Source organism: Haematobia irritans, chromosome 3 (assembly GCF_050003625.1).
Source record: "Haematobia irritans isolate KBUSLIRL chromosome 3, ASM5000362v1, whole genome shotgun sequence".
In the NCBI taxonomy this organism is placed as follows: domain Eukaryota; kingdom Metazoa; phylum Arthropoda; class Insecta; order Diptera; family Muscidae; genus Haematobia; species Haematobia irritans.
In genome coordinates, this window is record NC_134399.1 from 40,376,791 (window position 1) to 40,398,467 (window position 21,677).

The window sequence follows — 21,677 nt, forward strand, 5'->3', positions numbered from 1 at the left end:
TATATTTAGCCCCCATATAAACCGATCACCAGATATGAACTCCGGAGCCTCTTGGAAGATCAAAATTCATCTGATTCAGTTGATATTTGGTACGTGGTGTTAATATATGGCCTCAAACACCCGTGCAAAAATTGGTCGAAATCGGTCCATAATTATATATAGCCCCCATATAAACCGATCCCCAGATTTGACCTCCGGAGCCCCTTGGAAGAGCAAAATTCATCCGATTCGGTTGAAATTTGGTACGTGATGTTAGTATATGGTATCCAACAACCATGCAGGAATTGGTTCATATCAGTCTATAATTATATATAACCCCCATATAAACCGATCCCCAAATTTGACCTCCGGTGCCTTTTGGAGAAGCAATTCATCCGATCTGGTTGAAATTTGGTACGTGGTGGCAGTATATGATATTTAACAACCATGACAAAAGTGGTCCATATCAGTCCATAATCATATATAGCCCCCATAAAACCGATCCCGAGATTTGGTTTTGGAGCCTCTTGGAGGAGAAAATTTCATCCGAGTCAGTTGAAATTTGTTACATTGTGCTAGTATATGGGCGTTAACAACCATGCCTAACTAGGTCCATATCGGTCTATAGTTATATATAGCCCTCAGATAAATCGATCCCCAATCACACAAAAATTGGTCCATATCAAGTTCATAATTGTATATAGCCCCCATCGTAATTATTTGTAGACTTACCTATACATAACTTTTTTGTCTAATATATACCACGTATGGACTAACTCATAATTTAGAAAACGATGTTAAGAAGTTTTAAGATACCACAACCCAAGTAATTCGATTATGGATGACAGTCTTTCGTAGAAGTTTCTACGCAATCCATGGTGGAGGGTACATAAGATTCGGCCTGGCCGAACTTACGGCCGTATATACTTGTTTTTGTAAAATTGAACTTTTGAAGTGTTTACAAATTTTGGAAGCCTATTTTTTTACATACTTGCATTCCTAAATTTTTTTGGGGGTTTTTGAAAAAAATTTAGAACAATTTGGGGGTTTATTTCTTAAGATTCTAAAATCACCTGGCAACACTGCTCACGAGAGATTATATACCAATACTTAATCATATTGTATAGGATCAAAGATTATAAATTACACAGATGGGATGAGAGGGAGAAAACTTTTAAGTACTAACAAAACATAAGGAGAGAGAGAACGATAGGGAAATTCTGCTCACTTTCATACAAGATAATCTTTTATCGATAAATATATTATAGACTCCACATCCAGCATAAGCCCTCACTTCAATATCGTCCATTGTAATCTTTCATATGGTTTAAAATGGTTATTCCAATAAAAAATTTATTGACCTTTTTTAGGCATTCAATGCAAACAAATCTCAATTTTTATCAATTTAGAATAAATTAACCTTAGTAAATGTACATAAAATATTAATAAAGCGTATGCTAAAAACAGCCACAAATACTAAGTGTCAAATATGTAGGCAGTAGAAATATGGAAATTCAAAATGAACAATACTATTGGCTTTGTGACACTATATTGCTGTAGGTTTTTTAATAAAAAATGCAACAAAAATGTTCATATTAATATACAGCAATATTTTATATGAAATAATTGTGTATAAGCACTTGTAAATTAAATAATTCATTTATTTCAATTTACTTTTTTTACTTTTTTTTACAGAGGATGGTATTAACCTTACTTTTTTAGTGGAAGGTCAATAGCTGAAATAGGAAACTTGATGGTAAACTATTCCATTGCTGTATGGGAGAGAGAATTTAAGAATACACAGAAACAAATATTTTTTGTATTCATTCACGAAAGTATCATAATTGATCCGACAAATTTTTTGATTGAAATTTCTGCAATCACCATCAACGTCAATAAAAATCATCATCGTCAATAAAAAAAATCAATTAAAAAATTTATTTTCTTAATTTTAATTACTAATTAAATTAAATTAAATTAAATTAAATTAAATTAAATTAAATTAAATTAAATTAAAATTATTTAAAATTACTCAATATTCAATTAAATGTTTCATTGAATATTTTCTAAAATTCAATTAAAATTTTATTTGGTAATATGTTGGAGATATTTTTTGTGTAAAGACAATTTAGTGAATACTTTATTTCAGGAAAAAATTAGCTATATTAAAGACGTACGACTTAAATGGACCTATTCAAATTTCAAAGATGAACATTTTAATTTAATCAATCATCAAAGGCATTTAAAAAAATTAATAAACCAATTAAAAGAATAATATTATTAATTTTTATTATTAATTAAATTAAATTTTAAATTAATTAAAATTAAAAAAACATTCAATTATATTATTAATTGTATTATTTATTATTATAATGACTGCTTAATTACATTATGTATTTAAACTTAGCCTTTTCACAAAGATTATTTGTATGAATTTTTCATTGGTTCCTGTTCGCAAATTTAATTGTAGATTTTTTAAAATTCAATTAAAATTTTAACTTTAGCTATAGAATTCTAGAATGAATTTTTTAACTTTCTTTTAATAAACTTTTCTTTTGTTTTTAAAGCTTAGTCTTAAAACTTAAGTTAGGTTAGGTATAGAGGCAGCCCGATATTTCAGGCTCACTTAGACTATTCAGTCCATTGTGATACCACAGTGGTGAACTTCTCTCTTATCACTGAGTGCTGCCCGATTCTATGTTAAGCTCAATGACAGAGTCTTGAAACTTAGATTAGACGTAGGTTAGGTTAGGTTAAGTGGCAGCCCGATGGGCTCACTTAGACTATTCAGTCCATTGTGATACCACATTGGTGAACTTCTCTCTTATCACTGAGTGCTGCCCGATTCCATGTTAAACTCAATGGCAAGGGACCTCCTTTTTATAGCCGAGTCCGAACGGCGTTCCACATTGCAGTGAAACCACTTAGAGAAGCTTTGAAACCCTCAGAAATGTCACCAGCATTACTGAGGTGGGATAATCGAATTTTTAAAGTTTAATTAAAAGCTTAAAAATCTGAGTTAGTATAAAATTCGAAAACTGAAATCGATAAGCTTATAAATCCTAGATTGAAAAATGTGTAGCTTCCTCAAAACATCAATGAAGATCAATTTTTTTAAAATCATTTAATTAATTCTTTTATTGTAGCTGTTTTGAAATTCCTCATAAAATCGTATTATAAGAGTAACCTAAACATTATGAAAAAAAATTCTTCAAAAATAAATTATATAAATTTGCATTCAGATAAAGTAGGTTATATGGGTTATATTTGTTTTCAATCAGCATTTTTAAGTGCTTCAAACAGTGATTTAAAATTTAATTTATTTAAAATTTCCTTTTACGTAGAAAAACACAAGTTATCACCTTTGTGAAATAATTACAAACAAATCTGATTTGTATTATTTGTTCAATCTATTAAAATTGTTTTTACTCACTCAGATCGTATATAAATAATTAAAACTAGATTGCCCACCTGAAATGAGAAGAGAAAAAAAAAATGCGAAAACGATGAATATAAAAATTCGATACAGAAGAGTTCTCTCTCCAACTCAAAGGCAATCATTACAAAAATATGTAAACAAACAAAAACAACAACAACGATACCAATGAATTATAAAATAATGCCAATTAAAGGCATGAATGGCATACATTTGACTTTTATTAAGGAAAATAAATTATTTAATGAAATGCCAATTGTTTTTCTTAAATTATTTTTGTTTTTCTGTGTTTTTTTTCAATTTTTTATTATGTATTTTAAACATAAAATACAAGCAGCAACCCGTCCATTAGGTCATGTATGTACATGTATGAGCGGGTGTGTGTGTGTTTGTTCGTTATTGTATTAACGGTGAAAGTGAGTGGGTGCTTTGCTACTCTGGACTCCATTGTTGACTTATTTATTTGTTTTATTGTTATTGTTATTTTTATTCATAGATAATAAAATAAATACATGTATAAGTATACGTGTTGAAATACATGTTCTTATTGTGCGCGTGTATGTAAGAGTTGTTATTTGTGTTGGCCACACAAATGTTTTCACATATCTAAGGTCATATTCCTGTCGTCTTCCTCAAGAAATATGAACGTCTGACAGCCTAACTTTCCAGCAGGAAAAGCATAACACAACTTTCATGTTTTCGCTAAAATTCTTTCACATGGACTCCAACATGGGGAGTCTATCGAGTTGTTGTTCTTTTTCCTGTTTTTTGTAAATTTTTTGCTAAGTTTTTTATGACCCAGCAGCAATGTCACATTAAAACGTAAAAAAAGGACCATGACACATAGTGAGCTCCAAACAGAAAAATACTTGAAAACGACATGATGTCATGTTGATTTAGTAATGAGTTGTAGATGTTTTTATTAGGCAGTTCGGAATGGGATCTATTAAAATAATATAGACATTTTCAATTTGATGATCAGTATTTTAGGGTACTCACAACATTATTAGGCGAGTACGAATATTTCACACAATGTAACATATGAAACCATTTGGAGAAGCTTTGAAACTCTCAGAAATCTCATCAGCATTTCTGAGAGGAGATAAACCATAACAGAAGAAGAGTTTGGTGTACGTTCATGTTAACCATTTCAACACAATTGGCTCACTGTACTCCCCCCACATCATTCCCCTAAAATGTTCTTTGTATTCCTATTCTTCCGTTAAACCAAAACACTTTTCTATAATTGCTGAAACTCACTCTCTTGCTCCCATCAATGTTCTCCCAATGACTCTAAAACTGGTGGACTTATACCATAATAATAAAAGAAAAAGAACCAACCAAACAAATGTCACCAAAACTTAAGCAACTACAAGCTACGTTTTTATTTTAACTGCAAATTCTTTCCCTTATCCTTATCACAATTAGAACAAGTCCACATACATATATTGTTTTGCCCAAAGTCCACAAATTTATACACAATATTTTTCTACTACTACCATTGTTTTACCTCATTCTCTGGCTTTCAATGATCTCCCAATAGATCTCAAACTGTTGTACTATTGCCAAATAACTCTCAATCAAATTACTCATTGTTTAAATTTCAATTGTATCAAATTAAATTGGTTCGACATATCTTCTAAAAATAATCATTGGACCGATATAAATTTTGCACTACTCTCATGTGAGCTTAATATGAACCCAGAAAATTGTTTGTGCATTAAAACAATACATACTAACCTACATGACACCTGAAACATGAGTGTATTGGAATAAATTTGATGAATAAGGGTCCCCGGTACTATAACATTTTATTATTTTTAAATAATAATCAAATAAAAAAAAATAAATAAACAATAATTAAATCGTTTAACAGCGCTATCGCTTGCAGACTAGGTATTAGTATGGGGTCGTAGATTAATTTCCCATAAAAAAGTGTTACCCCCCATATACAAAAAAGTTAAAGAAAACTTCAAGCCTAAGTTTGCCATATAAATTCATTCGATAAACTGTCAATAATTTGTTTTGCATATAGGCATTTATTTTTAAAAACGAAAATTTATTAAGGAACAACAAATCAATTTAGCATAAAAAGTAAACTTCAAATTTATGGAAAACATAACAACATGAAAGCATAATACGTTTATGTCACTGTATACACGAACAAAACTTACTTTTCTCACGATTGAAATTTTAGATAACAAATATTCCCCTTTTTAAAAAAGTATATTCTTTAGGAGCATACAAAATCTAAATTTACAAAATTACTAGCAGCATTTACGCTAATTTTTTATTTCCTCTTAAATATCAGTTTGTTAGGGCAACAAAATTATTTTCGTTCTAAAATTTGGTTCCAGGGAAACTGACTCTATTTTTATACCCTCCACCATAGGATGGGGGTATATTAACTTTGTCATTCCGTTTGTAACACATCGAAATATTGCTCTAAGACCCCATAAAGTATATATATTCTGGGTCGTGGTGAAATTCTGAGTCGATCTGAGCATGTCCGTCCGTCCGTCCGTCCGTCTGTTGAAATCACGCTAACTTCCGAACGAAACAAGCTATCGACTTGAAACTTGGCACAATTAGTTGTTATTGATGTAGGTCGAATGGTATTGCAAATGGGCCATATCGGTCCACTTTTACGTATAGCCCCCATATAAACGGACCCCCAAATTTGGCTTGCGATTGCTCTAAAAGAAGCAAATTTCATCCGATCCGGCTGAAATTTGGTACATGGTGTTAGTATATGGTTTCTAACAACCATGCAAAAATTTGTCCATATCGGTCCACTTTTACGTATAGCCCCCATATAAACGGACCCCCAAATTTGGCTTGCGATTGCTCTAAAAGAAGCAAATTTCATCCGATCCGGCTGAAATTTGGTACATGGTGTTAGTATATGGTTTCTAACAACCATGCAAAAATTTGTCCATATCGGTCCACTTTTACGTATAGCCCCCATATAAACGGACCCCCAAATTTGGCTTGCGATTGCTCTAAAAGAAGCAAATTTCATCCGATCCGGCTGAAATTTGGTACATGGTGTTAGTATATGGTCTCTAACTACCATGCAAAAATTGGTCCATATCGGTCCACTTTTACCTATAGCCCCCATATAAACCGATCCCCAGATTTGGCTTGTGGAGCCTCTAAGAGAAGCATATTTCATCCAATCCGGCTGAAATTTGGTACATGGTGTTGGTATATGGTCTCTAACAATCATGCAAAAATTGGTCCACATCGGTCCATAATTATATATAGCCCCCATATAAACCGATCCTCAGATTTGAACTCCGGAGCCACTTGGACGAGCAAAATTCATCCGATCCGGTTGAAATTTGCAACGTGGTGTTTATATATGGCCGCTAATAACCATGCCAAAATTGGTCCATATCGGTCTATAGTTATATATAGCCGATCCCCAATCACACAAAAATTGGTCCATATCGGTTCATAATCATGCTTGCCACTCGAGCAAAAATAATCTAGCAAAATTTGTCGAAATTTTATTCCTATAGAAAATTTTGTCAAATTTTATTTCTATAGAAAATTTTGGCAAAATTTTATTTCTGTAGAAAATGTTGTCAAAATTGTAATTCTATAGAGAATGTTGTCAAAATTTTAAATCTTTTGAAAATTTAGTAAAAATTTTATTTCTATAGAAAATTTTGTCCAAATTTTACTTCTATAGAAAATGTTGTCAAAATTTTATTTCTATAGAAAATTTTGTCAAACTTAATTATATACGTATTTAATCGGCCATTTTAAGTTTAATATATACCACGTATGGACTAAGTGGTATATATTACGGTATTAGGAAGTTTTAAGATACCTTGTCATCGGCAAAAGTTACCGCAACCCAAGTAAATCGATTGTGGATGACAGTCTTCAGTAGAAGTTTCTACGCAATCCATGGTGGAGGGTACATAAGCTTCGGCCTGGCCGAACTTACGGCCGTATATACTTGTTTTATTTTCTTTTATTAAAATTACAAATTATATTTACATTATAAATCAAAAAGAGCAAAAATCACTAAAAATTAAATTATAATTTTGGTCCCTTTGATATAATGTACAAATTATTAAAATATGTGGTAAAATAAAAAGTATTTCATATAAATACACGATTACCTTTAAAACTTGCAAATTCAATTAAAAACAGTCATATGAAATTTAATATGACTGTTGAAATCAACACCTAGTTTAATTCGAAATAAAATTCAATAGATTAGCCCAGTTATTTAATATTGTTTTATAAAAATACATAACAAAATTTAGGTGAATTAACTACGCATTGGAAGACTAGTATTTAAAAACACAATATAAGCTAATAACAGTGAAATTTAGTTTTCTTATTTCAAAGCGAAATGTAGTAAAGCTGTAATTATTAAGGAATATTTTTCTATAAATATATTTATTTTATTATTTAAATACATAAAATCTCCAACCCCTGACCATACTCGCTTTAACCGTCTATTAAGGCCTTTGTTCATGCATAGGTTAGGTTAGGTTAAGTTGAAGAGAGGAGTTGGATTTCTCCGTCTCATGTCATATGACATACACCTAAGCCAGAAATAGGCTTGTTGTGCGCTCTAGTTTATAATTATAACCCCATGCCTATTTTAAGAATTCTGTGCTTTCGACGAATTCCTTAATTTGTTTCCATTTTACTCCCTTCAATCGGTTTAAATTTGGAATGTTTTCGAGTCCCAAATGTTGGGACCTGTATCTTGTAAATGCCGGGCAGTGACACAGATAATGTTCAAGTGTCTCTTCGTCCTCTCCACATGCCCTGCATAAACTATCATTTATTACACCTATACGGTGCAAGTGAGCCCTGAGGTCCAAGTGTCCCGTGATGATTCCAATAGCCCTACTGATCGTACTCCTACTCTCCTTCAGTAGTTCTTTTGTTTTATTTTCATCGGAATCTCCCCATATGATCTTCGTGGTCCTTCCGACTATTTCACTGTTCCACAGCTCTACATGTGCTCGCTTCGCCCACACTTTTAACTCGGACCGTGTAGCCCCAAAGGGCTTGGGGTTATCCAAGTTTACTTCATGCATACAAAATACGAAGTTGTTATTGTGATGGCTTTAACACATTCTCTTATTCTCTCACCCAATGTCTTACAAACTGTTTTCTCCAAGGCAGGCTGGCCAGTTGTCATTGTCAGCAGTAATAAAAGACAATTACAAGATGCAACACAAATGCAGACAACTGGCTCTCAAACCAAAACAATAACTGCAAAATTTTATCAATTAAAACTAGATTCAATTTAAAAATTAAAGTAATTCACCATGTCTAGGGAAAAATTATCTTTCTATTGATACCGTGTATAAATATAAAGGGTGATTTGTTAAGAGCTTGATAACTTTTTTTTTTAAAAAAAACGCATAAAATTTGCAAAATCTCATCGGTTCTTTATTTGAAACGTTAGATTGGTCCATGACATTTACTTTTTGAAGATAATTTCATTTAAATGTTGACCGCGGCTGCGTCTTAGGTGGTCCATTCGGAAAGTCCAATTTTGGGCAACTTTTTCGAGCATTTCGGCCGGAATAGCCCGAATTTCTTCGGAAATGTTGTCTTCCAAAGCTGGAATAGTTGCTGGCTTATTTCTGTAGACTTTAGACTTGATGTAGCCCCACAAAAAAAAAAAGTCTAAAGGCGTCAAATCGCATGATCTTGGTGGCCAACTTACCGGTCCATTTCTTGAGATGAATTGTTCTCCGAAGTTTTCCTTCAAAATGGCCATAGAATCGCGAGCTGTGTGGCATGTAGCGCCATCTTGTTGAAACCACATGTCAACCAAGTTCAGTTCTTCCATTTTTGGCAACAAAAAGTTTGTTAGCATCGAACGATAGCGATCGCCATTCACCGTAACGTTGCGTCCATCAGCATCTTTGAAAAAATACGGTCCAATGATTCCACCAGCGTACAAACCACACCAAACAGTGCATTTTTCGGGATGCATGGGCAGTTCTTGAACGGCTTCTGGTTGCTCTTCACTCCAAATGCGGCAATTTTGCTTATTTACGTAGCCATTCAACCAGAAATGAGCCTCATCGCTGAACAAAATTTGTCGATAAAAAAGCGGATTTTCTGCCACTGATTTTGGTAATAAAATTCAATGATTTGCAAGCGTTGCTCGTTAGTAAGTCTATTCATGATGAAATGTCAAAGCATACTGAGCATCTTTCTCTTTGACACCATGTCTGAAATCCCACGTGATCTGTCAAATACTAATGCATGAAAATCCTAACCTCAAAAGAATCACCCTTTATATATATATTTTTTTGTAATCCATACTAATTTATTTAAACAAAAATGTGCTTCAAATAGTTATTTAAAATTTAATTAATTTTAATTTTCCTTTTACGTAGAAAAACACAAATCAAAAATGACCGTCTTTAATTTGTATTAATTACGTTTTGTGTTGACAGAATTCCAAACTTCATTCCATACCAATTTTTTTGCATGAGTGTATTATCCATCGCAGTTTTTTTTTCGTTACGCAAACACGCAAAATATGGTGTTTTCATTTCAGATTTGCTAGTGTAAAAGTTTGCTTCAGAATCGCTTTATTGCTTTTACTCTGGCCAGCATAGTAATAGAGTTTTATTGTTTTTAATAAAAGCAAACATCATCTGACCACTGGTAAACCGCTTAAAAACCAAACAACAAAGTTTTTGCCAGAATACCAATAATGGAAAAGCATGCTGTTACAAGAGAACGCACAAAGCAAGAGTATGGTGGGTGCTAAACGAATTTGTAGACAAAAAAGTTTCTTTTGTTTTTGTCCTACATAGCCACGGGAGCCACCGTGGTGCAATGGTTAGCATGCCCGCCTTGCATACACAAGGTCGTGGGTTCGATTCCTGCTACGACCGAACACCAAAAAGTTTTTCAGCGGTGGATTATCCCACCTCAGTAATGCTGGTGACATTTCTGAGGGTTTCAAAGCTTCTCTAAGTGGTTTCACTGCAATGTGGAACGCCGTTCGGACTCGGCTATAAAAAGGAGGTCCCTTGTCATTGAGCTTAACATGGAATCGGGCAGCACTCAGTGATAAGAGAGAAGTTCACCACTGTGGTATCACAATGGACTGAATAGTCTAAGTGAGCCTGATACATCGGGCTGCCACATAACCTAACCTAACCTAACCTACATAGCCAGAGCAACTACGTTTGCTTCAGTTTCTAAATTCAGAAAAACTTCCTCCGATATGTTAGGTTATCTATTGCTAAAGGCACACTCGGACCTTGATTTTGAGCGGACACCGTCATTGAATCCATTACCCTACTTCCTTCTGATGAATTTTTCCTTTCAATATTTTTGAATTTACAGTGATATGGAAATTGCATTTAGTTACCTTCTGCCTCTTTTCCTCCTTCTCACGATGAACTACCGAATAACTGATTGCCTGACATCTATCGCTACTGGTGTTTACTCATATTTATTGGCATGTTAACATTGCCACAACACTCTAAGGCAACCACAAAATTGAAAATTTGACCAAATTAGAATCCACCCAAATCCAATTACTTAAAACTTCGCTTACATGCCATTTATTAGCGCTTTAAAGAATCCTCGAAACCTTCGTAGCATAGCCCAAAGCACAATAGCGATGGTAAAGATGATTGCGATGATGATGATGGCTGCCCATTCTCTAAGAGGCGAGTTGAAGACCACATACGGAGTTATTTACGTACGCAAATTAACCCTTCGCACCCATCATAAGGCGGACCCATATTATGCAATGTCATACCGAAAGGAGTCATTACGGGGAGAGAATGTTAACAAGCGCCATCAACAAACGTCAGGCTCAAGATATAAAGCCACATGGACATTCTGTTTAGACAACCCTTATTAAAAGGTCATTAAAATGCTGGTTCATTTCAATATTTTAACAGGAAATACCAACAATGATGAGCGAACATACAGCCACATACACACAGGAGTGCATAGAACACGTGTCACAAGCATAAAACGCACTCATCCCTAACATAATCCTCTCTGGATCTCTGCTATTAGCTAGCAAATGACAGCAAGCTTAAGGCTTGATGATATGTGTGAATTGATATGAGAGAATAAGGCTTGTGATTGTATTTGGGATATCTCACTCCCCTTCTCTTATATTAGAGCTAATTTGCAAAGCAAGGGATCTATATTGAAAAAAACGAATGTTAAAAATAATAGAGCTTTTTGTGAAAGCAGTTGGGATAATAAGAAATAACTCAAACAGTGAACTGCAAATAAACCCCTCTGGAAATGGTCTTCCTAGCAGATTTACCACAGCCCTAAGGATAATTGCTGCATGAGTTTTTTTTTTGCATGACATTAACACAAATTGCCTCAAAAACCCCTTCAACCTTTTTCTCTTTGCCAAGAGGAGTAAGAGGAGTGTGAAAACAGATTTGACACCAAACAAAACAAAGTCAGGCATTCAACTGCAAACTTGAAATTATAAACAGTACTCTTCTAGGGTGAAGGGAGAGAGATTGTTAGTTGTCACAACCGAGGATTACATGCTTAATCGATATAATGCGCCAGCACTAAAATGCACGATTAGAAGGTTAAATTTATTTTTTTTTTGTTTGTAGAGAAGCCATAAATACGGAGACATAAAATGGATAAAACTTAATTTAGTTATTTTTTTGTCTCATACAAAAACATTAATCCTGCAAAGGGACAAAGAACTTTGTCCCCATTGAATAAAAGAAGGCAACAAGTAAAGGGTGATTCTTTTAAGGTTAGGATTTTCATGCATTAGTATTTGACAGATCACGTGGGATTTCAGACATGGTGTCAAAGAGAAAGATGCTCAGTATGCTTTGACATTTCATCATGAATAGACTTACTAACGAGCAACGCTTGCAAATCATTGAATTTTATTACCAAAATCAGTGGCAGAAAATCCGCTTTTTTATCGACAAATTTTGTTCAGCGATGAGGCTCATTTCTGGTTGAATGGCTACGTAAATAAGCAAAATTGCCGCATTTGGAGTGAAGAGCAACCAGAAGCCGTTCAAGAACTGCCCATGCATCCCGAAAAATGCACTGTTTGGTGTGGTTTGTACGCTGGTGGAATCATTGGACCGTATTTTTTCAAAGATGCTGTTGGACGCAACGTTACGGTGAATGGCGATCGCTATCGTTCGTTGCTAACAAACTTTTTGTTGCCAAAAATGGAAGAACTGAACTTGGTTGACATGTGGTTTCAACAAGATGGCGCTACATGCCACACAGCTCGCGATTCTATGGCCATTTTGAGGGAAAACTTCGGAGAACAATTCATCTCAAGAAATGGACCGGTAAGTTGGCCACCAAGATCATGCGATTTGACGCCTTTAGACTATTTTTTGTGGGGCTACGTCAAGTCTAAAGTCTACAGAAATAAGCCAGCAACTATTCCAGCTTTGGAAGACAACATTTCCGAAGAAATTCGGGCTATTCCGGCCGAAATGCTCGAAAAAGTTGCCCAAAATTGGACTTTCCGAATGGACCACCTAAGACGCAGCCGCGGTCAACATTTAAATGAAATTATCTTCAAAAAGTAAATGTCATGGACCAATCTAACGTTTCAAATAAAGAACCGATGAGATTTTGCAAATTTTATGCGTTTTTTTTTTTTTAAAAAGTTATCAAGCTCTTAACAAATCACCCTTTATATTGTAAGTAGTGCAGTTTTGGCCTATTTTAAGAGGGGGTGACTCGAGTCAATAAACTTTAATATCATAAAATTTAGAAAATCCATATAAAATTGTCTGCTATCACATGGGACTTTAAGGGGGAGCCACAGAGCTACTTGTTCCAAACACCACCATTATTCCCACTACATTTAAAGTTTTAATTGTTCTGATACCGCGAAGCAGACTTTAAGGTGATAAAAAAAAAACTTAAATTTTTTTTATATCTAAAGTTCATTCCCAATTCCATTGAGCGTAATATAGTTAATATCAAACAATGTAGTCTCCCATCTTACCGATAAAAATCGAATTTATGCTACATTTACTATACATGATTGCTGATATGTAATGCACCTTAGCCAAACGCTATAATTAATTCCTTTAAAGCAAATAATTTTGAAAATAATCTCAAATTTTAGAATCAGTTTAGATTTGTTCGATACAACAAAGCAATCACACTCTGCAGGGATAGTGGCTTTGTGTTGTTTTGACCCATTGCCGGCTAAACGCCTCCTTGAGATGATTGACACTTAGGTATTTTCTAGTGACAATCTTACTTTCAAAATTTACCCAGACGCAAAATTCCAACGCATTGAGATAAGGAGATTTTGATGGTCATTGTACGGTAGAAATAAAGCGAGGAATCTCCTTTTTAAGACATTTTTGGTTGAAGCGTGCTAAGTCTGATGGCTTTGAGTCCTGATGAAATGTCCATGGTATGCGTTATCATTTTCCCGATAATATTTGGCGTTTAATTTTACCCCAGGTCAATGAATAAGACCGAGAAGCGACCATCGGCCTATACGGCTGCCCACACCATTACCACCGGTATTCTGATGGCCAATTGACAGTGTAAATGTTGACCTCTTTGGCAAGTAAACCCGACCTAAGTAAAATGGGTCTACATTTCCGGTACATTTCCTAGTCCCAAATTTAAAAGAGAAAATTATCAAAGTATTTTTTTGCCTTCAGTTGACTGTCGTATACAATTTTTCTTAAATTGCAAATTGAATGCAAATATCCACATAATTTTGATGACATCAATTTAAGGTTTCTTTAAATTTAAGTATATTTCATGTAGACTTCATTAAAATCCAATTTAAGAGAGGTTAAGAAAAAAAAACATTGCCTTAATAAACCCAAAATTATGGTCGTTATCCTTTTTTGTGTCTTCTATACAAAATTAGTTGCATGAATCTGGAAAAAGATTCTTCACTTAAGATTTCCATTATGATGAACACAAGTGACATTAGTCTAAACATGTCATTCATCATTTCCGGCCCGGCATCCCATTAAAGTTGCGTGTGTGTGTGTGTGTAGCATGTTTATATGGGAATATTATAAAATACATGCAAAGTGAGCTACATCTTGTATTTTGGAAAAAAATATGATAAAATAGGGATTAAATTATGTAGGCTATAAAAAGTCAAGCAGCCAGCATTAAAAAATTAGCCCCAAGTCATTTTAGGAAACGCAATACAAGGCAAACAGTTTTTTACGTAATTTAGAGATATGGAATTGTCCAAGCTTAAAGGCAGAAATTTTGCAAAAAATTCATTAACCAATTATAGGCAAAGAACCCATAACAGTTATTGCGTACACTAGAAAACAGATGGTTTGATATGCTGAAAAAAATTCCTTTTTTTAAAACAAGCCGCTAAAACTAATTAGTTTTAGGTTAAATATTACGAAATTATCATTTTTTTGCCTATAACAAAAATTAATAAATTATAAATTTCCTTTTTTAAAAAATTCCGCTAAAACCAATTAGTTTTAGGTTAACAATAAAGAAAAAAAAAATTAAACGGACTGAATTGTATACTCTAAACCTAACCTACTTGTAGTGTACAACCACTATGTCATATCTAAATATGAACATTATATTAAAATTTAATTTACTTAAATTAAAAAAATAATTAAATAAAAAATTAAATTGATTATATTTAATTTTTCATATTTTAATATGGAAAATAAAATTTACCATTTGTTTTTGCTCGTATTTCCTCAACTAACTATGGCTTCACTTTTTTGAGAGTATCGCCACCATTCTGAGAGGTTTTATATTTTTCATATTTAAATAAGAAATATATTAAATTAAATTAAAATTAAAAATATTAAATTAAATATTAAAATATGAAAAATATAATTTAAAATATTTTTGGCGACTTTGTTTGCTCGGATTATATGAATTTCAATTTTTCCTCACAATAAATTAACCATGGCTTTACTTTTTTGAGAGTATCTCTCTCAGTATCTCCGAGAGCAATTGACCCTGTCATAGCCCGAAGTAGTAAACTTTTAGAGAACAAACACATATACGATTATAGAGTAAATTACATTAGGTTATACTCATATACTCACGCTGTCAAAATTATATATGATTTTTTTTATATTTTACTATCCGCAAATATTTTACTATCCACAACAAAAAAAGAGAAACATAATCATATATCAAGACCCTAAGAGTAGATTTATCAAGTGTAAGTGGTTGGGCCAAAGACATGTCATATTGTCATGTTAACCAATGTCCTCTTTCACTCTATGGCAACATGGAAAAAACCGGAGAAAAAGCAAAGTGAGGCCTTATTCGAGGCCAACAACTCTTCCAACCAGATATATTCAGAGGACCAATTATTATTTTTTTTTTTCTCTTGGCTTATAAAATAACCATAAAACATTTAAGGATACCAAGTAACAAGAAAAACACACACAAAAACAACACCAGGAAAAAATAAAATGAAAATCTGTAAAAAACAGTATGAAAAAAGTAAATTGATGTTTATTTCCTTATGTTACGGAAACAAACCTCTTGTATTTCGAGGGTTTCCCGCATTTTGTTCATCTATCACAAAATCATGGGATATGGAAAAGGATAGCTCTTTGGTTAAATCTTCTCGAATTTACTTTAGAGCAAAGAAAAGAAAAAAAAAACAGCCACAATATGAAGACCTTGTTTTAAAGGGGAGTAAAGTTTTGGGCTATTATGATTTCTTTTATTCGAAAACTTATTATAGCAAAATAAAGTTGTTGCCCCTCTCTCTCGTCTCTCGTCATCAACATTTGTTTCAATCCCATAGACTCGCCGATTCTAACTAAAGGGCGGGAGTTTACTTTGCAGATAACCTTTTTTCCTATGCCTATCGGCCTGTTAGAGGATCGTCCATTGAAGCAGATCTAAGAAGAGGTTCCTTTTATGCCCAAGTGGTATCCAATTATGTTATTATCTGTAGGTAAGCACTTGAAATCATTTTAGGAGGCAACTAGCTACTTCTACTTGGCCTCCGGAACATTATCCCACACACAAATATATCTTCGTATTTGCCTGGTCCAATCAATGGGCTGTGCTTCATTTCCATCCAAGCTATTGTGGATTCCCTGAAGTCATATTTGGACCGCTATAAAATTTGTTTTGAGTTTTTTTTTGCTGTTGTTGGTCTCATCTTTAGCTGTTATTGTTGCCGGTTTGTATTCTTGTTGTCGTTTGGAATAGGAAGCGAATATTTCCTGGATTTATTTTAGGTTATTAAAGCATCTGCAGCAAACCAGAATCAACCAGGCAGGCCACTGTTGCTTGTCGAAATGAGCAAAAACAACATGCGGCCCCTTCCCAGAGGCTTTGTTATGTCCTTGCCCCCCTTCTGATGATGCCTGACGATGATGGCGGCTGTTTTTGTGTTAGTGACGTTTTGGGCTGATGGTTGTGCGGTATTTGTTTTTTTTTTTTTTTTTTGGTTTCGTTGGAAAAACGATTTATGTTTCAATTTAATGAAAATTTAGATTTAATGAAAATTGAAATTTATATATCGTGGGACTACATGGAAATGTTTCACATTCTACACATACACCAGCAAACACACACACACACCTACATCTACTCCCACATATGACGATAAAGACATATCCATATCCATATCCATATGTTTTCATGTGAAAAACCTATGACAGTGTTCTATGGAAACAAGGTCACATCACCTTCGCCATATGCCAACTCTGCCCAGGTACCGTGTGGCAAATGGATGAAAAATTTGTAGTTTATCAAAATTTATTAAATTCTTTAATGGGGTTTTTAAAATTAATTGAAATTTTAGATACCCAAAACAGTAATCGAATATCCTGCACCATGATAGGATGAAGTATAGTCACAAAAATTTTGCATCTTGCATTAGCCAGCTAAGAAACATATGTCTAGTCAGGTTCGTTGATTGGTATATGGCGTTTTCTTTTCAAAAGCGTCATAATCAATCAATTCCTCGATCTTTCATGTCCAATAAACACGTATTAAGGCTAACATAAATAATTTTAAAAATGTGGTAGTTTATAACAACACATTGATGACGGTTTAAAAATGTGGCCGAGTCCATTTCAAAGGCAAATCAAATGAACCATTTTTAAATGCAGTTATACTATTTTCATGCATATGAAATCCTTTTCAATTTAAATGAACCATTTTAAAATCAAATGAAACCTTTTCAAATCAAGTGAATAATTTTTTAAATGAAATGAAATCTTTTTCAATCCAAATGGGATTTTTAAAATTAATTGATATTTTAGATACCCTGCACCATGATAGGATGAAGTATAGTCACAAAAATTTTTGTGAGATCAACACTAAAGACTATGGAAACTTGCATTAGCCAGCAAAGAAACATATGTCTAGTCAGTCTCGCGGATTGGTATATGGCGTTTTCTTTTCAAAAGCGTCATAATCAATCAATTCCTCGATCTTTCATGTCCAATAAACACGTATTAAGGCTAACATAAATAATTTTAAAAATGTGGTAGTTTATAACAAAACATTGATGACGGTTTAAAAATGTGGCCGAGTCCATTTCAAAGGCAAATCAAATGAACCATTTTTAAATGCAGTTATACTATTTTCATGCATATGAAATCCTTTTCAATTTAAATGAACCATTTTAAAATCAAATGAAACCTTTTCAAATCAAGTGAATAATTTTTTAAATGAAATGAAATCTTTTTCAATCCAAAAGAAACCTTTTTCAAATCAAGTGAAGCTCGTTGCTAACCTTTGGAAACCTTCTTCTCCATGGTGAAATTGTTAGCATGCCCCCATTGCTGATAAAGGATCACATAAAAATTTATTCAGTTGTTGTCAGATGGAATAGTACCATTTCATTCAAATGAAACCTACTCACAACAAGGAAATTTTAGTTAAAATTAAACCAATCAATTTTTTTTATTGACATAAAGAAACGTTTTCATTACGTCATTGAAAATGTTCATTAAGAGTACGAAATCTTTCGTTATTCAAAATAAATATCATTAATATAATGGAAGGTTTCATTGTACAATCAATTTTAATGACAGATATCGTTACTTTATATATGAACCATTTTCTATCAGTGTTCGTCAATTCGAAATATAGTCATACACCACTGTAGCTTTGCAAGTTGATAAGACACCACTTAACATTAAAACCATAATTTACATCTCTTACATACTTTAAGGATGCCATAAAGCACTGTTTACTTAAAATCCTCTGGCTGTCTAGGGCTACGAGTACATTTTAATGAACATGCTACACGAACAATAATAACAAAAATCTCCTTACATCCTCCATTGGTTCTTATTATTTCTCCGCTCCCACTTGCCAAAATATATCCGCAAAATGTTGTTTTCTTTTGTTTTAACTCTGGCAAAAATATGTGAAATTGTTAAGAAATTTCTCGCTCTCTCTCACTCTCTCTAAACCTTAATTTCAATAATTTGGCGGTAAAACTTAATATCTTTTCCTGGTTTTTTGATGATACTGTTTTGGATAACAATTTAATGCTGGGGCCTAGAATGCAAAACCACCACATAGCACCACGAAATTTCCAACGCTACGAGAATATACTTTAACAATACACAGGCAAAAAAAAAAAAGGTAGATGAAGTTTCTCCTTGCAAAAATATTCGGGACTGGCAATGCGATGGTTGGCTCAAGGATGTTACTTTGTGTGAAGAAGAGCCTATATTTAAGATTTTTGCACATGAAAGGAGATTTCTGCTGCTGCTGTGATGATGGTAAATATTTACATACCCATAGTACTCAAGCTTTATCAGGCCCATAGCCATGGCATAGAGAGAAGAGAGAAGAAGAAAATTTTCTAAATGTTATTTATAATTGTTTAGCAACATGAATACTCTTCTCCTCCTCCTCTTGCTTATTCTCTTTTAGGTTGTTCTATGCCCCATAATTGAAGTGTATATTGCAAAATATGCAACAAACACTTGGAATAATGAAAAACAAAGAGTAGATTTCCTTGAGCCTGAAGGATTAGCTGAGAACACGTGTTACTCTGCTCAACAACTAACGAACACCAACAACAACACAACAATATTTTATCTTAATGGTTCTTTTATCCATCCATATATTTTGGCTCTTTGGATGATGATGAATGAGAGCAAAGATTTGCAATTCTTGTTGTTGTTATTGTTGTTGTTAAAAACATTTCTCTAATGGAATCTGATTTTCATAGGAAATTTTACTCTCAAACATGGGAAAATATTCCCACAATTTTAGCAAAATAAAGTGCTAAGTGAATTTCAAAGTACTTTTCCTCCTTTAATCACCAGAAAAAAAAGAAAATGAAAACAATTCATAATGGAAGATTAAGTTGAGATAGAAGGAAGCTCTGGCAGCAAGCATTCCATCATCACCATCATCATTATAGTGAACAAATATCGCATTGACCAGGGTTAGGTTGGTACACACAAAAAAAAATTTTTTGATTTCAATCACGAAAATCGCGGATTCAATCATTTTTTTAATTGAAATGTCTTCAATCACGAAAATGATAGTATCAATCACCCATTTTGATTGAAAACCAACACGATTTTTAATTAAAAATTTAATTGACTTTTGTCACGGAATCAATTAATTGTGTGATTGAATCAATTAAAAACGTGATTGATTTTTAACATAAAATTCAATCACAGTTTTAATTGAATCAATTAAAATTTTAATTAATTTCGCGACAAAAATCAATCAACTATTTGATTCATTCAATTAAATAATTAATTGAAATTGGCTATAAATTTCGATCAAAAATTTATATATTGCGAACCCAAAATCGTATTTAGTTTTTTCCTTTTGAAATAAAAGAAAATATGTGTTTCTTATAAAACATATTTAATATTTTATTATTTTTTGAATTATGCAATAGACAAATAAATTTGGTTCTTGTCATTTGTGTTTTGTTCTAACATAACTTACAAATACAACTACTATCAATAACAACTATAGGGTGAAAAAATAAATTATATAAATCATTATCTTCCTTATAATAATAACCATGTTAGCATGTTCCTTCTAATATGTAGATGCGCCTAGATTTCCAATAATTCAGCAGCCTGTAAGCTAAATTAGTTTTTCTGAAAGTAAACAGAATAATTCGAATTTAATTTTGTTCAATTAAAAGTTAATTTTGTTAAACATTACCTGCATAGAATATCAAGTTCAATTCTTAGTTCCAGGTTGCAGATTTATAATCTTCTTTTGCAGTTGTAGTCTTTTAGCATAAAAAGGTGTATTAAGGAGCTCGGTAATTTAATTTTAGTAACAATTCCTTTCCAAAATTTCCACACATTAAAATCGTCTATTAAAATTTGAACCAATCAAAGACAAAAATAATTGGAAAGCAATGTAATATTTGGTATTATATTGATGATACTTTGCAAATTCTGGAAATAGAAAAAAATATAAATGGAAAATACATATTTTTATTATTATCGGATATTTTTCATATTTTTAAATCCAAAAGAAAGAACTTTTTTACCATTACATAATTCAGCTCATTAGTTTATATACCTACTTGGGTTCAAACTGAAAAAGACAGGTAAAACAAAAATGCAATTTAATGCCTACGCTACTTCGCAACTTCAAGGTGAATCTTCCAACAAACCCATACCGCTCTTGGTTTTAAGAAAACTAGGAGTGAAAAAAATTTATAATTTTAAAAGATCAATACGGTACCCACTTTTTTATTGCAAACATATTATTATATATTTGATAAAATGATGGAGTTGATGGGATTGATTGGTCAATTTCACGAAATAGAATTGGTCACTAAAAGAAATGAATAAAAAATATATTATTTTAGTCCGTTTAATGTAAACAGGCTTCAATGGAAAACGGTATTCACATTTCACAATTTTTTACCTTCAATAAACGTAGATTGTTTTCCATTTTTACAATACCACAAAACACAAACACAGGTAATTTCAAATGCGTTCTGTCATATATTTTTTGAAACCTTTACCACGTGTCCGTTTGTTGTTGCACACTTTATTTATTTCAACCCTTTGCTATGATTTGTTGTTGCGTTCAAAATATTTATGCACACATTTTGAATGCAGCAGACAGAATGTCGCCAATCATGTTTTTCAATTTACGCGAAAAACAAAAATCCAACCGTTCGTTACGAGTTACTTCCACAGACTGATCTCTCCATCATACATTGTTGAATAAATACCCATTCTCTTGTTCTCTTTTCGCTCTTTCCATTGCTCAAAATTATTCAGTTTCAATCACAAAGGTGATTGGATCAATCACATATGTA

The 21,677-nt window shown here is 32.9% G+C and overlaps 1 protein-coding gene and 1 long non-coding RNA gene across 3 annotated transcripts in view; both read right to left on the minus strand.

Annotated features, from left to right (window-relative positions):
- kek5 (leucine-rich repeat, immunoglobulin-like domain-containing kekkon 5 protein) overlaps positions 1–21,677 on the minus strand; it is a 524,846-nt gene that overhangs the window by 371,381 nt on the left and 131,788 nt on the right. The window lies entirely within an intron of this gene.
- On the minus strand, positions 20,230–21,150 carry LOC142230147 (uncharacterized). The gene is made up of 2 exons (XR_012720587.1): positions 20,558–21,150; positions 20,230–20,490 (listed from the first exon to the last, which is right to left on the minus strand). It is a non-coding gene; the product is annotated as an uncharacterized LOC142230147 (long non-coding RNA).